The sequence below is a fragment of the Lissotriton helveticus genome, chromosome 1_2 (assembly GCF_964261635.1).
Source record: "Lissotriton helveticus chromosome 1_2, aLisHel1.1, whole genome shotgun sequence".
Lineage (NCBI taxonomy): Eukaryota > Metazoa > Chordata > Amphibia > Caudata > Salamandridae > Lissotriton > Lissotriton helveticus.
The window spans coordinates 137139388-137156680 of NC_136058.1; positions in this window are offsets into that span (position 1 = coordinate 137139388).

Sequence of the window (17293 nt, forward strand, 5' to 3'; positions counted from 1 at the left end):
CAAACATTCGCTGGACGACCAAAAACTATTTCGTATGGGCTAAGTCCCACACGAGAATGCACTGTCGTCGTTGTTGACAAAAGAGCCAACGGCAAGGCATCCGGTCATGTAAGACCAGTGCTAGCTTGTACCTTAGCTAATTTCAGCTTCAAGGTACCATTGTAACATTCAACAAGTCCAGCAGACAGGGGGTGATTTGCTGCGTGGAACTTCTGCCTGATACCTAAACCAACGCATACTTTCTTCATGATTTGACCCACGAATTCACTCCCATTGTCCGACCATACAATTCTCGGCAAACCAAATCTGGGGAAATACTCTTTGAGCAAAACCTTGGCTGTAGACAAGGCAGTATTATCCTTTAGGGGGTAGGCCTCTATCCATCTGGAAAAAGCGCAAACAACCACAAGGACATACTTCAGATTATTGCATCTCTCCATGTGAATGTAATCTAGCTGTATCACTTCAAACGGATACGTCGGAGGAGCAAAATGACCAGCTGGAGATGGAGTTCCCTTGCCAGGATTATACTTCAGACAAATCATACAATGCTTCACAACATTCTCAGCACATTTCGGAATTCCAACATTCTGCCATACTGGAGCCAACAACTTGCATATTCCCTTCGAATTAATGTGAGCCATTCCATGCGCCATAGTAACCACTGGGAGCACGTACGTATCAGGCAACAACCATCGCTGGTGTTCTGACAACTCAACCCTACAACCTGTCGAATCCAACATACCCATACTCTCTCTCCACGTACTCACTTCTTTTTCCGTAGCTTCAGCCTGAATCATCTTCATACTTTCTATTGTGTCTTCACACATTCCACTTTCTACAACCCATCTTGCAGGACCTGCCACATACATACTGCTCATCATGTCTCTCGCCGTTTCCTTCGTAACTTCATCCGCAAACGCATTCCCTCGACCTACATCGTCCACAACTTTCTTATGCGCACTACACTTCACAATTGCAATCTGCTTTGGGAGAGCAAGAGATTCCAAAAGTTCATTCACTAACTGCCCATGCTGAATTTTTGTGCCATGGGAAGTAAGGAATCCTCTTTCTCTCCACAAATGTCCAAACTATGGGCAACACCAAACGCATACTGGCAATCGGTATAAACATTCACTCGCTTCCCCTCTGACAATACACACGCTCGTGTCAATGCAATCAACTCTGCTGCTTGCGCAGAATTCTGTGCTATGCGTGCTGTCTCAACAACTGTATGTAAAGTTGTCACGGCATATGCTGCAGTCGTTTCACCATTCGGAAGCTTAAAACACGAACCATCTACCTATAAAGTAATCAACATTCTCAAGAGGAGTATCTTTTAGGTCAACTCTAGCTTTCGTTTCTTCCTCTGTACGAAGAAAACAATCATGCTGTTCTTGAGCATCCGACTCTACAGAAATCGGCAACAACGTAGCTGGATTCAATACATTACATCTTTTAATGTGAACATGGCTAGCCAAAAGAGTCAACTCATAACCTGACAGACGTGCACTAGTAAGGTGCTGTGTCTTGGTCCTATTCAATAAGGTATCCACTGCATGTGGGACCATCACAATCAACGTATTATCCAATACCAAACCAGCAGACTGTCGGATAGAAACAGCCGCTGCCGCTGTAGCTCTCAAACAACTCGGCAACACCTCAGCAACTGGGTCTAACGTAGCTGAAAAATACGCACATGGAGGTTGCTTGTCTCCAAACTGTTGAGTCAACACTTACAATGCACAACCTTCTCTCTCGTGAACATACAACGTGAAAGGTTTACTGTAGTCCGGAGCACCCAATACCAGAGCCGAACACAATGCATCAGGTAATTCAGAAAAACTTTTCTGACACTCATCAGACCAAGGGAGAGGATGCGGAGTATCTTTAAGAGTCAGCGCCAACAGAGGTTTCGCTAACAGGGAAAAATTAGGGATCCATTGCCTACAATACGAGGTGATACTTAAGAAAGCGCGCACTTCTCTCTGTGTGGATGGCACAGTCATTTGCGCAATCATTTGAATTCGTTCTGGGGTCAACCTTCTTCCCTCCTTCGACAAGAGATGACCTAAGTAGGTTACTTCTTGTCGGCAATATTGCAACTTTGAAGGTGACACTTTATGATGAAGGTCAGACAAATACCGCAACAGAGAAAGAGTAGCCTCTTTACAAATCTTTTCGTCATCAGCGGCAACCAACAGATCATCAACGTACTGGATAAGAGTAGTACCAGTAGGCAACACAAAGCTATCAAGCTGAGTTTTCAACGCCTGACTATAGATGGAGGGACTTTCACAATAGCCTTGGGGAGCTCTCTTAAAGCGGAAGCTTAGTCCTCCTAAAGAGAAGCCAAAAATATCTCTACTCTACTCAGCAATCGGAATGCTAAAGAAAGCATTCTTTAAGTCGATAACAGAAAACCAGGCTGCCGAAGCAGGAATCAGAGTCAACAAAGCAGTGATATCAGGGACAACAGGAAACGGTGGCACCACAATCTTGTTTATCTCTCGAAGGTCAATCACAAACCGGTACACAGGTGGCTGAGAAGCATCAGTATGCTTAAGGACAGGCAAAACAGGACTGTTACACACGTTACCTCTCGTTTCTTCAACCACACCCTTCTCAACCAGATCATAGACAATCGCTAATAGAGCTCTCTCACCATCGCTCGATATTTTATATTGGAGAATACGAGGTAGCCTAGCATTCGACTTAAGGGTGACAACATAAGGTGGAATCTGCAAAAGACCAACATCATTGGGACCTGTAGCCCAAAGTGTATAAAGGAAGAGAACGCAATTCCAGTGGAAGACAATCTTTAGACACATACATCGAAGAAATCACTTTCTTACCTAGGGTAAGATGTACTCCCGAAGGAGAACAATGTAATGTCGCATACAATCTTTTCAGCAAGTCCAAACCCAACAGATTCTCATTACAACCAGTCGTCAAAATAAGAGGAGCTTCCAATTTACAAGGGCCAATAGAAAGGGGCAAAGGATTAGAAATCGGGTTACAAACTGGGGCGCCTGAAAATCCTACGGAAACATTGGTCAAGCCAAGCAAAGGTGCACCAGGAAGTTTAGAGTGCATGATAGAACTCTTCGTCGCACCAGTATCCAAAAGAAAAGGTTCTGTCACACCTGATGTAGTCACTTCAACATAAGGTCCACTCTGATCTACTGGAACTGACACTACTCCCTCTCTTTGCCCATGGCTGTCCTAACTATCATTATAACCAGCACTCTCACTCTCGACATAATAATCATCAACATAGTACTGTGCAGACTGACCACTCGGAACATTCTGTCTGTCAAAATAATTCGCAGAATTCTGAAGGGAAGAGGAACGCTCATTCTGGGGTAACACACCACGTCCCCTACCCCTAGGAGCTTGCTGAAAACCACCACGACCTCTCTGACCAGATACGCCATTTGCACGCTGTAACAGAGCCGGGCAATTATTCTTAAAATGACCTTCCTCTCTGCAATACGCACACTGATTAGTACCAGGAAAGAATCGCGGAGCATGAGGCTCAGGCTTCTGTAACAATCTCTGAAACTGTGGAGGTTGCTGAAACTGAGGCTGATTCTGACGAGGCGGATAAGCTTGCTGCAAAAGATCTTTCGTCTTTAGATCTTTAGTCTTCTTCTCTGCTTTATCCTTCTCATCTTTATCCCTATTCTCATAATATTGTGCAGGAGCCAATATCTGGGCCGACGAAGAAACAGCCCATGAACTCTCGGAGTCCTTTAACTTATTAGAAAGTTCGGGAAGCAAATTAAAGACAAATTTGTCCACGAACAACCTTTGACCACCTTCCATACTCATGTCCTGACCACTATGATCGATAAACGTTTCTTCAAACCTAGTGAAGAAATCAGACACACTCTCGTCTTTCTTTTGTTTGCATGCTGCTAACTTGTCCCAATTCACTCGTAAAGCAGGCATCATAGTTTTCATTAGATTAATAATCCTACCAGGTAATTCTGCAACTAAAGGTTCAGGTTTAGCACCTTCTACTTGCCGACCATCTGCAGCAACAATATTAGCCCACGTATCTCCTAACTCTGCCGCATGATTCTCATGACGAATTTTCGCCCACAAAGGTTGAGGAACTACATTACCCATTAACATGTCTATGTCAGCTAAATTCATAATACAGGCTTCAACTGTCTCAGACAACTCCTTGTAATAACCGGCAGGATTCTTACGGGGGTCAGGTAAGGTCTGCTTAAGAGCCAAGACCTCTGCTCTTTTCCATGGAACATGTACCCATACACGCTGAAAATGGGCTTCTGCAGCCTGAATACCCATATTAACATTAGCAGCAACTGCCTCTCTCCATACAGGGGGAACTTCTCTCATAGGATACTGCTTCACTTTCCTCCTAACAGAAGGATCAGGTTCGTACAATGGCTGAGTCGGTAATCTAGACCTAAAGACAAGTATCGTCTCCACGGCATTTGTAACATCATATTCCACTATAGTCCCTTTAGCAAATTCTGACTGAACATCGAGCACTTCCTGCGGAATCGGACCCAACTCATTATCTTCCAATTCCTGCTGCAGAAAAGCACACATCACATCAAAAACATACCTTTGCTTAGGCGGCTCCCACTGAAAGAAAACCTCAATAACTGCTGCCAAATTATACCCGGAAGCATTTAAAATCGATCTACGAGCCAACAGATCCAACACTGCTCGCTCTTCGGAACTAGAAAGCTGACTACGACTCTGCTTACGTTCCAAAACAGGGGTCATACTCAGTGACCCAAACAATGGAGACAACAGATTAGCAACAGTCTTGGTCATTCGTTTTCGAGCAGTAGGAGAAGAAGCAGACATAAGAACAGGAGAATAAGTATTTTGAGGCAAAAGAGGTGTAGGAACAAGAGCAGTAGGAGTCGAAGATACAGAAGCAGAAGGCAAAGGAGTTTGAGGCAAAGCTGGAAGCAAAGCTTGCGACCCTAGATTGGGTTGCACAGTAGGAGGCAAAACCATCTGTGGAGCACCGGGTGGCTGAACAACAGCAGGAGGTTGAACAACACAGGGTAGAACAACCGGGGGTAATGGAGGCGCAGTAGCACCCTGCACATAAGGGGGTGGCAATCTCAGTAAATGAGACATCAAAGGATCTTTTTCAGGGTCTTCAGTCACTTTTGGAGGAGAAGACGGCAAGGCCGGATAACATTTATCTATGGCCATGCAACGCTGTCTATCTAAAACTTCACATACTCGAACTTCCTCGTCCATATTAAACTGCCTAGCAGCTTGTAGTACTGACATATTCTTATCTTTCCTTTCTCTCTTTGCTTGCTTAATTTCTCGCTGTTTGGCTTCCTTTCGCCAAAGGTGGAAAGAGTCAAACATTGCCGGCCGGGCTTTCTTCTAAAATAGCGCAACTTCCAGATTATCTAAAATATTTAATTCAAAACTACCATGTTGGGGCCATCGTAAAACACCATCCTTCCTAGTGTAGCGGACCCATACTTCCTTATAAGTAATAGGACCCACTCCGTGTTTTGAATAGAGCTCATAAGTCGGAGTTCCAACCGGAGGTATCGGACACGAATCCTCCAATCGGGAATCCCTGTTGCAACCACAATTAAACCATTTCCTAATTTTGCTAAGACCAGGCATCTTATAGCTCACTAATCTAGCTTCAAACTTCAAGGGTTTATCAACTATCGATACACTCGTAAATATACGAGCCCCTCGGCTTCGATTTTTGCAAAAATCAAATCAAAACCAAGAGCCAAAACAAAGTTGTGGGAGCGACCCACTTATTCTTAACCAAAATATCTGTCAAGCCACCAGAAGACCGTCTATCGTCTCGCTCTACAAAGGATCAATCAAGGGTCCAAGACAGGGTGACAGTCAGGGCAGCAGTCCTTCGTAGCCGTTGGAAAGCGGGAAGCCTCACAGAAAAGACCTTCGGTCCACGTCGACATGCAGGGGTCAATGAAGTGGCGGCCTTCCTCCAGAATTTCCTCACGTGGCTCCTCACGATCCTCGGGCTTGGACCGGTACCACTGAAGTCGCCCCACCGTTGGACGCCAACTGAAGAACCGGGTTTTAGAACCCAGCGGCGCCAGGGACACGCCCAAAGTCTTCGGGTTCTCCTGTCTTGGCAAACAGAGACACGGAATACTTCTAGGTAGCGTCAGAGATCAAATTTATTAGCTGCATCTAGTAACAGTAATCCCAGCAATACAACACGGTGTCCAACTCAAGAAACTATTCAATTTCATAGAGCAAGACATCATCTTTTATATACAATATTCTCATTATATATGTACACCCACTGCGCAAAATTCTGACCAATAGGACACATTTTCTAATTGAGTATCACATTAACAAAAACCCAATTTACAGTAACCCAACCCAAAAGTTAATTATTAGGAATGTCCCAAATTCAATTGCCACAAGCCGAACAAACCCATAATTGAAAAGCACAACCCATGTAATGAAAAGTCGTAAGGAAAGAAACAATTCAGATGCTGATTAGGACAAGATATATGCAAGGAAACTAAAAGTTAACGAGGTCCTGAACATTGATTGGCAATCTCAGACAAGAATCAAACCAAGGGAAATTGGCTTCGTGAAGGGTCAGTTTCAGGTGAAGAGGTCAGCGTCCTGCAGTTCACTCACAAGTCAGAAAAGGGCCTGTTTAATGCATACATGAAAAATGAGGCCCATGCAACTTTGTTCGTTCGGTTACCTCCACGGCCTACGTGAGGGCAACACAAAATGGCGTTATGAACAACGCAAACAAAATGGAGACCGGTCCCGATAATCACGGAACCTCAAGATGACTCCTTAGCTCGGATAACCCATTGTATTATATTTTCTAAAATGGGCCCTGTCTTTATTTTCGGTATATATATATAGTTTTTTTTTAAAACTGCAATAGTCACCGTAGAACTGTTTCAAGAAAAACTTCTTTTAACCATAAAGCTTAAATAAGTTATTGTTCGCCCTCCTTTGTAGGGTTGTCTACTGTTGTTAGACGAAGGCCATGTCTACCCTCTGCTTACACACAGGCTCTTTAATGAAACCAATTCCCCAGATAATGTAAAAATTCCTAAGATTGCCTGTATGATGCACAACCACTTTATGATTTCCTAGATTGCCTGTATGATGCACAAGCACTTTATGATTTCCTAGATTGCCAGTGTGATGCACAAGTACTTTATGATTGTTTTACTAAAACAATAACGTGGGGCTGTGGGGTGAGCTAGAAGGATAATTGAGATGACACTGGATCATGATCGTAAATCGTATCTCTATCGTGCTAGTTGGTGTCTCTCCCAGTGCAATGGTTCTGACACTGAACCGAATGTTATGTAGCTTTTTTTAGTTCTGTTTTTAACTTAAATGCAATGCGGTCTTTATTATCTGTGCTTTTATGGCCATCTTTGGCCGAAATAAAGTGTTTATGATGATGATACAGTGCTTTATTTGAGCCGGATGTTTCCGGTGCTCGGTATGCATTTATTTCATGACTATCTGCCACATTGTGGCACTGTCTGTGTATTTTAGAAATGAGCAGAAGAACAGCTGTTTATTAATTAAATATACATTAAAAATGATTAAGTACTGCCGCCTAAGCCATTCCTATAGCTTTGGTTGCTTACATCCCACTTGTAAGAGTGTTATGGTTAGTAGTTGCGTAGGGCCTGTCAGAGGCAATAGGTGATTAAAGCTGCAGTGGCCTGCTGAGAGGCCCCTGGCACATATTTTATTACAGATTAAGCTCTAGGAGGCTCTGTTTGAAACAGTGTTGATTCCCTGAGCACTTTAAACGACCACACACTGAGGATCAGCTCTCCAGAGAGGGAACCCCGTGCACGGTGCATGGGTTAATGTGGAAATAATTGGACATCATATTGTGTACATCATATTTCTTACAATGCACTGTAAACTGCACAGGGCGTGTGCCGGTCGTGTGGCGCAGAGCATGCGCACTGAGAACAGGGGGCCTCATTTATGAAAAGTGACCCATCGCTGCGTGAAAACAGCGATGCGCCACTTTTCACTGCGCCCTCCTTGCACCACCAATGATGCGTCATATTTACAGTATGACGCATCATTGCACAAGGAGTGACAGAAACATCAGTATTTCTGACGTATCTGTAGGCGCAAAAGTGACGCATTGCTGGAGTGTGTCACAAAAATGACGCAACTCCAGCAATGTGTCCTTTCACAAGGGGCAATCCCCATGTGAAAGGGCCTGCGTCACTTCTACGACCCTTTCTTGCGCCAATACGCCCCCTTGCACACAGGTATAATGTGGCGCAGGGGTTTACAAAGTGACGCATCTACCTAGATGCGTCACTTTGTAAATATGGTGCAACAAGGCGCATTTTTCACGCCACTGGTGCATCTCAAAAAGTGACGCACCAGCGGCGTAAAAGTGACACATAGCCTCATAAATGAGGCCCAGTATATTTAAACGCCTTCGTTCAGCTTTATGTTTTTCTGCTGCACACTTGCAACGTATCCTACTAAACACTCACTTCCTGTCGCCTAGATGTTTACTGTGTTAAACTTGTGCACTTTTGGAGACCTCAAGCTAAAGTCTGGATCTTCTAACGATTTTTTAAATGTTTATGAATGTGATAAAGAATAACAAAAACATACACGACTGATTACAAAAACATATGTCTCATATTATGAAGTAAAACAGACACTGACAAACTAAATTCTTATGCAGTGGGCAGTTATCTTGCTAACAGAATATACAATCCTAGGCATATGAATCTTGGTAAAAGTTGGCTATTTTTTTTTGAAGGCCTGATTCATAAAACTATTTGTATCCCAAGTTAAGTTTAAGTACGAAATGACTTTATATTCAAATATAAACTTACTCAGGAATGACCTACAGAATATTTATGGGAGGAAAAATGTCTGTATTGAACGCAATTTGCAGTAAGCACCGAGATCTGCATGTTATTCCCCTAAAACGCGAAATTGCGGTAGTCGGTCTTTTTCAGCTCTGATAAATGTAATATCATTTCCCGGGCTAGGTAACGAGTGCCTAATTAGGATACCAGTAAAATTTGCAAAGGGCTGTAGAAACTGAATAATATTAATTATTATAATTATTATTATTATGATTATTATTATTCGAAGTGGGTGAAAACCCACACAATCAAGTGATTTTTGGCAACAGACGTGTGGCAGACACTTTCCCTCACTGTATACTGCCTGAGATTTACTCCTGTAAAGAGCAGGGAAAAATCCCTATCGAAAGAGTAGCAGGGTGAAGAAGTAACACGAAACTTGGTTGTAGTTTACAGAAGGGGTTTCCCATGAGAGAAAATGAATTTTCTAGTAGAATAGCATAAAAGAGATGGAGACTACAAATGCATTTGTTTTACATTTTTATGCATGCATAACTATTAAATGGCTGCATTTACAAATGTGTTTCTGTGTGTATACATGTGTATACAAATGTATACAATTGAATGCTCTGAAATTTGTGGTGTGTGCATCTTCCCAGAGTTCTTTCAGCAAATCTTTTGATAATTCCAAAAAAGAAAGTTATTTCACTCATAGGTGTAAGCCTAGGAGGGAAAGGTTTTGGAAAATAAAAACATGCAACCATGAAAATAAATTGTATTGAGCTATTCACAAACGAAAGTTATACTTTTGAGTCTATTACATGTGTATTTTACTCTTTCACGTTTGAGTAGGGTTACCGCTTTTTGCTATTCACAAAATGCATGCATTAATTTGCTCAAAAGTAGAGATTTACATGCTTCCACCCTGTAAACGTGTTACTGCCAAGACACTGGTCTTGCCAAGCAGGCAGGTGCTGGTGCTCCAGGACAGGAAGCCTTGGATTCACTGTATGACACCCCCTCATGCAGCTGGGAGACTAGCAGGCCTTGCCTCCCAGTTCTGGTCACAGGCAGAAGCTGAACTTCCCCTACTGGATACTTATCGGTTGACTGTTTGACAACTTTCTGGGTTTTCAAGCTCCCATTCTTATAGTGCTTTTCCAAACATTGAGTTTGATTTAGGCTCTGACTCTCTCTAGCTTATGTTAGGGGTTGGCTCCTTTGTTAGTGTCCACTCCTCTGCTCCCTCTTTCTCTTGAAATCACTGTGTCACTGCAATTGCAACTGAAAATCTGATAGCCCCACAACACAGGCCATGGGAGTGACTAAAGTTCGAACCTGGATGTCAGCCACAGTGATATGCATTTAAGAAGGTTAGCCCAGGGCCTCAGTACTACTCGTTATGATTCCCATATCAGCCACATCACCTTACTGAGATGGTGCCAGGCCCTTCCTCGTGAGCTCTCTCTGAATGAGAGAGCACCCTTTGAAGTGTACTGGGGAAGCCTGGCACTCCACTCTCCAGTGTTTCCTACTCATCATACAACAATGCAACAATATGTAAATCTGTTGGGGGGATTTCTCGCCATGCAGCCCTGGGTCTACCTAATGAAACCCAGAGTCCTCCATGTACTGTACCATTTACAGGCCCACATACACCCAGCACATGCATTTAACACAAGCATACTGGAAGGTAATGTATCCTCCATGTATTGTACTATTTGCAGGCACATATATACCCAACACATGCATTTAGCATGCATACACTGAACAGTGCTATATCTTTCATGTATTGTACCACTAACAGGCATACATATACCCAGCACATGCATTTAAACTTCACACACTGCACAGCACTGCATCTTTCATGTATTGTAATGCTCAAAGGCATACATGCATCCAGCCCATACATTTAACATTCACACACTGCACAGTACTACAATATGCCTGTATTGTACCTTTCCTAGGCAAACATACACCTCGAGGAAGTACACTACTCATGTGCTGCACAGTGCAAGCTACCAACCCGATGTAGGCTAAGGGTGAGTTAAGCACACAGCAGCAGAACTTTAAATGAATGTGTCTGTAGGCCTCACTCCAGTGACATGGGTCAAAAAGGTACTGTTCAAACCTATTAATCACTACTACATTGTATGCTGCCCCCACCATGCTCCTGTTGCTTAACTCCTGGTGATAGTTGTAGCCATTCACTACTATAAGGGTAGAACTGTGGGCGCTCCTCCCAGTCCAATAAAACCACAATCCATGAGATAGGCCTATGTCATGGTGCACACATATGATCTATTTTTGCCTATGACAAAAATAATCAGCATTAGGGATCCAGACATCAATACAGTTGGGGCACTCACAGCAAGACCACACAACCATTACTGTGGGGAGCATGTCAAACACCATGAGGAGGACTTTTCCATCCATGCAATTCTCCACTTCGTATCTCTTCAAAACATATTAACCTCACATCAATCAACTCTATCTGGAGACAAAAGTAAAACCACTGCTTTCATAAACTCTTGTTTACCTTCTAATTCCAGCAGAGTAACAAGCTCCAAAATGGCCACTTTGTGTATGGACTATCTATAGACAGCTACCACCTCATATTTTTGGTGTTCTTTCTCGTTATCATGGTAAGAACTTTATCTAGTCAATATTTAAACTCTATGACATCATATAGCACCAATGTTTTTTATATAGCACTCAACTATTTAATTGCCTTAATGTCGTCGACCAGAAAAAACAGAAATAATGTAGAAAAACCATGTCATGTCAATTACCATCTAATCTTCCCTAAAAAGGAAATTGTTTACAAAATGTTGAGCAGAATTTAAAACACCTAAGCTATGTTAAAAAACCTTGATGTTGTTAAGTTAGATCCCAAAGCAGATTCAACTGGTCTTCTGAAAATGGTACCTTAATATGATGTAACATCATTACAATGCTGACCAATGTTTCCAAATTAAAGATTTTGCCAAATATTGTATTTTGCAGCATATTCGTATGTACTTTTATTTAGCAGAAATTGTAAAGACTAGCTCTCAATAATGCCCACAAAACAGTAAGATGGAGCAATATGCAAATTACTCTCGGTATTATTTGTACTGGAGGGGTAACACTGGGTCCTAGAGAAGAAAATAGCAGGTCCTTCTGTAATGCATAATTAGTGGACGGTGTACCTCATTCTCACATTTCAAATGTGCTCACTGACTTAAACAGAATCATGCTGCCACCAGACTGAAGGGACTAGCATGGACAAACCTAGAAGTTGATATATATTTTGCACAATGCATCCTCTTTGGGTGTGTCCAGGAACTCACTCAAAGCCAGGCCAGGAGGGTATAATCCCAGATCTTGTGTGAGGTGCCAGGATGAATCAGATATGATTGGCTCATTGGCACCTACCTGATGAGAGGGTCTTTGGACAGTCTTAGACAGTCTAGTAACAAGCACAACTTGAAGAAATATTGTACAAATGGTGCTGCTCTGTGATAGGTGTATGTTCCTAGTATTAGCATAGTGCTGGTGGTTTAAGTATGTACAACCACCTGCAGTCATGCTCTTAAACTGGGACTAGACCACCTGTTGATGCAGAAAACAGGCATACACATGGTCCTGTATAGATGTTTACTCCTTAATGTGAATGGGTCCTTGGATGGCCCAGATGTAGTGTACTGCAAAACTAAATGGAGCTATCTCCCGATGCCGTTTTTAATATAAGGCAATGTAGGTGGTCGGTCTGGCTGTTCGTCGATTTGAGAGAGAGGCCAATGTATTAATGTGAGCTCTGTTTGAGCTCACACAATATCCGAAGATAATGATTCTGACAAGTACACAGCTACACCTATGGTAATTTCAGCTCACCTTTGGTTGCTTGATGTGAGCAACAGGTCAATCCTGAAATAAAAGCTGTGAGTTGTAATGCGCAAAGTTTAGGAAATAAATAGCTTAAGAACCCATACAAAGTTTTAGCATAAATATAAAAATTAAATAAGAAACATGTTGATCAAGTGTAGTATATGGAAGTTACAACAATCCCCTTATGCAGAGGCGGCTGGTGATGCTTGAAAGTGGTGCTGTTCATTATATGCTTATAATTGATGGGAAATGCTTTATAAATAGAATGTGCCCCAACCACCTCTGCAATACGAATTTCATTCTGCAGCAATAAGTGGCAAATGTGTTATAAGCATGGAGTACTGCCATAAATAAACATAATCTTACCTTGGCATCCTTATTCTCCCATGTAGAGCTGCCTAGCTGTTAATATGCGCATTCTGGTTCCACAAATAAGCCCCAAGCATCGCAGCCAATCCAAGCACTGCTCTCATGCTGCTTATTGTATTAAACAGCATAAGAGCAGTGACATGATTGGCTGGGTCAGGCAAAGACAAAGCTTGATCGGAGACCTATGGGAATGTGTCTCTGCTGTGCCAGTTCCCTGGTAGCACTGGTTCCGGAAGCCTGAACTGCACATGTTAAGGTGGCCACAGTGAAAACACTGGCCAATCCGACTCGAGCAGGTCAGTTAACACTGACTCAGCCGAGAAAAAGAGTGATACAGCTCCACCCCTAACACAAAAAAAATTAATGTCGGTCCAGGGGAGAATATTTAGAAGAAGCAAATGTGCTGTAAATAAGTCTGTCTCAGGTGTGGTGGCTTATAGAAGGGGGTTAACGTCCCCATACCCCATAGAGGAACCGCCCCTGCCTGATAGAACTCTCAACAAGATCTGGGAACCATGTCAGGATGATCTATGAATGTGCAGGATGGTCTTTGTTGAGACACTAGAGTCAAGTGCACTTAACATTCTGACAGATGAAATTTCAATGTGAATTACTCCCAGTGGGTTAATGTGAATTAGTCCCAGAGGGTTGAAGCAGTAATATGTTTCTACATTGTTGATATCAAAGCTGGATGCATGAGATTCAATACCTCGGGGGAACCAGACACATGTGCAGGCATACACCACAGCTTGGAGGAAGTACCTTCCAATTGCTGAAGGTTGTTGCAAGTTCTTTGATACATGCATATCTTTCTCTTAAGAGGTTCTAGTACTATGTAGTTGCCAGAGCAACTGTAGGTTCAGTGATTAGTCCCAATAGAGTTCCAGTCTAGAATAAAGTTGTTTAAAAAAGTTTATGAACCGGTCACAACCCTGAATGAAAGAGTCAAATAACCAGTCACAGTCATGTTAAAAACCTCTGGGAAAAGTCTGCCTTTCTGCATCCCAGATCAAAGGGGTTTCAGCAGGTACTTCTTACATCTCCTTAAAGTTTGTCATTGCTGCTGCAGAATTAATTATTTACTGAGGTAAAGACAAATTAAACAAAACACAATTTTCTTGTAGCTCTTCAGTACTGCTGTTGAAACAAGTTTAAAAGGGAAAGTTTTTCAGTAGTCACTATCTTCTTTTGGTTTCAAGACATTGTCTTGCAGCAGAGTTTCAAGTAAGGGTGGGCAGAACTGGCAGAGTTTCATGCCTCAGAATACTGCAGAGTTACCTAAAAACTCAGTGAGAATCCTTGGTGGAGATCAGTTCGTCGTGGTGCTCGCAGTGATTTTTAGCGGCGAGAGCTATTCCCACACTGTAAAATCAATACAAATGCTACCACGCGGCATGCCAGAGGGCGCTGCCTGTTTTTGCTGCTTGAGTAGATGTTCAACTCAAGTGGCGGCTTTCTCAATGCAAGCAGCAGCTTTCTCAAAGTGAGCGATAGTGAACGGCCACGACCGCCCACGTGGAGAAATCTCACAAGGAGGTGGTCTAGCACTTGATTCTTTGGCTTGCAGTAAGCAACTTAATGTTTCCAAGCGTCGCACAAGACAATACTTCACTTGGTGGGAGGTAGTGTTTCAAAACTCTGCACTCCAAGCGGAATGCAAAGTGGACAAAACTCTGTGAACTCTACCGGAGGAGCGGAGTTTACCGCCCACCCCTAGATTCACATCAAAATTTGGAAAAGCTCTTCCAGGTTTCATCCAGAAAGCTTATAGGCAGGCTTCCTTTGCAGCAATATTTAAAAAAGACTTGCATGCTCTGAAATCCACAGAGCTGAGCATCGTTCCCAAAGTGTAAAAGCTCAAGTAGACCAGCAGGACATTTGTAAGTACCCTAATCAATTTTAATCTACTCCAACAACTACATTTCCAGTAATGCAATATATTTCTTTTTATGGATGCTATTCATCACAGGAGAACTCTCCCAGAGTTCCTGACAGGTGAGATCCAACATGACAGGATGTTTTCCAGCTAGAAATATCTATTTGCTGCCTCACAAAACCAACCGTGCAACCTAGTCCAAGACACTCCATTTCAAAGGCATTCCTTTGACACAACATTGAGTCAATGGGCCTACTGCAAACCCATCACCTGACTTGACTAAGGGGCTCACTTAGAGTTTGGCAGATGCAAGACACTTGTCAAAAATCGACAGATGTCCTATTCATCAAAATTGCACTTCCCCAACTCTATTTAGAATCAGAGGAAGTGTCATTTATCCGATTACATAATCTCTACTGGCTTTGCTATTGAAAAACTTTAAAATACACCCATCTGCAATTGGGCCGTTAGTCAATGTGCTGCAGACCATCTATCCTAATTAGGGCACATGTTCTGTGGTATATTTTTCCACTTCAAGAGCAACAGGAAAAGCATGGCGTTATTGAAAAGAAAAAAAAATGACCCTCATGGAGTAGGAGTAAACTCCCAATGCTAGAGCACCATTTGTTTTTTTGTTTTTCAAAGTGCAAATATTTGATCATGCAAACATGCCTTCTTTCTACAACATTTGGTTTGTTATCTGGTGATTGATTTTATCAAATACTTGTTAACTAGTAGAATGAAATACTGATATGGCCTATTGCACTCTTGCTGTATGATCCACTATTTTTATGGGGTTTTCATGGTAAACATCTACCCCCAAATGCAGCAAGCATCCATTTTGCGATTCCTCATTAGCGAAAAATAAGGAATCGCTAATAAGGAATAGCAAAATGCTATGCAAGAAGAAATCGCTTAAAAAATAGCGATTTCTTAAAATTCCTTAATTGCGACTCGCAAATTGAGAGTCGCAATTAAGGAATACCTCCCCATTCATTCCAATTGCCTAGAGGCCCATAGAAATGAATGGGAAGATATTCTCGATTTGCGAATCGCAATTAGCGAATCGCAAATTGAGAATGTGATTTCAAGGGTGCAGGTGTGTCCAAAGGACACCCTGTTGCACCCCTGAAATTGATCTGTGCACATATGTTGCGCACACACGTGCCCTTAGGGCATGTGTGTGCGCAACATGAAACTTTGAAAAATGCACTTTAGCGCATTTTTCAAAGTTTTTGCAAATTACCATGAAGTTCAACTTCATGGTAATTTGCGAGCCCTATTAGCGAAATCGCTATTTTTGAAACTTTAATGCATTGCATTTAAAGGAATCTCAATTTGAGATTCCTTAAATGCAAGAAATCACAATTTTGCGATTTCTTATTTTGCGATTTTTGCATTTGGGATGATGCATCCCAAATGAAAAAATACCGGTCGCAAAGGGGCAGATTCTGACAATCTGCCCCTTTGTGAGCAGATTTTACCTTTATGAATCTATGCCCTAGACCATATTTATGAAGTTTGTGGTGCAGGGCAGTCCAACAAGTCACCTTGTTGCGCTGCCCCCCGTCACAGGGAAATGGCGGGAATGTGCTGTATTCATCCAATATGGCTCATACCTGTCCTTTCCTATGTGCTGGCGCCCTATGTTGTAGGCAAGATTGTCTATGTGCAGGAAGGGACGCCTTCCTGCGCAAAAATAATCCTGAGAGGCTATTTTCTCTTTCTATGTGTGCTGCAGAATGCCGGTTCAAGGGTTCCTGTCTTGGCACAAGGCTGCCAAAATGTCGCCAGCGTAAGAGAAAAGGACAAGAAAGTGCCGTATTTGATATATACAGCATATTCCTGCCGTTACCCTGTGACTCAGGACAGCCCAGCAAGGTGACTTGCTGCACTGCCCTGTGCCACAAAAATAAAAAATATGCCTCTTAGTCGTTCTAGTCAAATTGAGATCCGACCTCAACCGTTTGAAAAGATTAGGTTGTACGGCTTTAATCTACACTAAAAAGCGCTGTTTACAATATCAGTAAGAGAAAGAAAGAGGTTGATTCAGGTGACAAAATATCATCTGGTGGGGTGAGCAACCACATGGTGCCACTTGCGGCGTCTGCTGTACAAAGACAACAATGCCAGATGTGGATATTAAATGGCCATTTCAAAATAGTAATAATGTTACCGATTTTTAAATGCTTTACCCTGACACCCTATGAATTTCTCTTTCTTCATTTCCTGTTCTGCATTATTCGAGCCTCTATTTGTTCTTTTTTTTGTTTACTCGAAGCCTACTCCCAACATGAGTTGTATAAACTTTTATGGCACAACCACT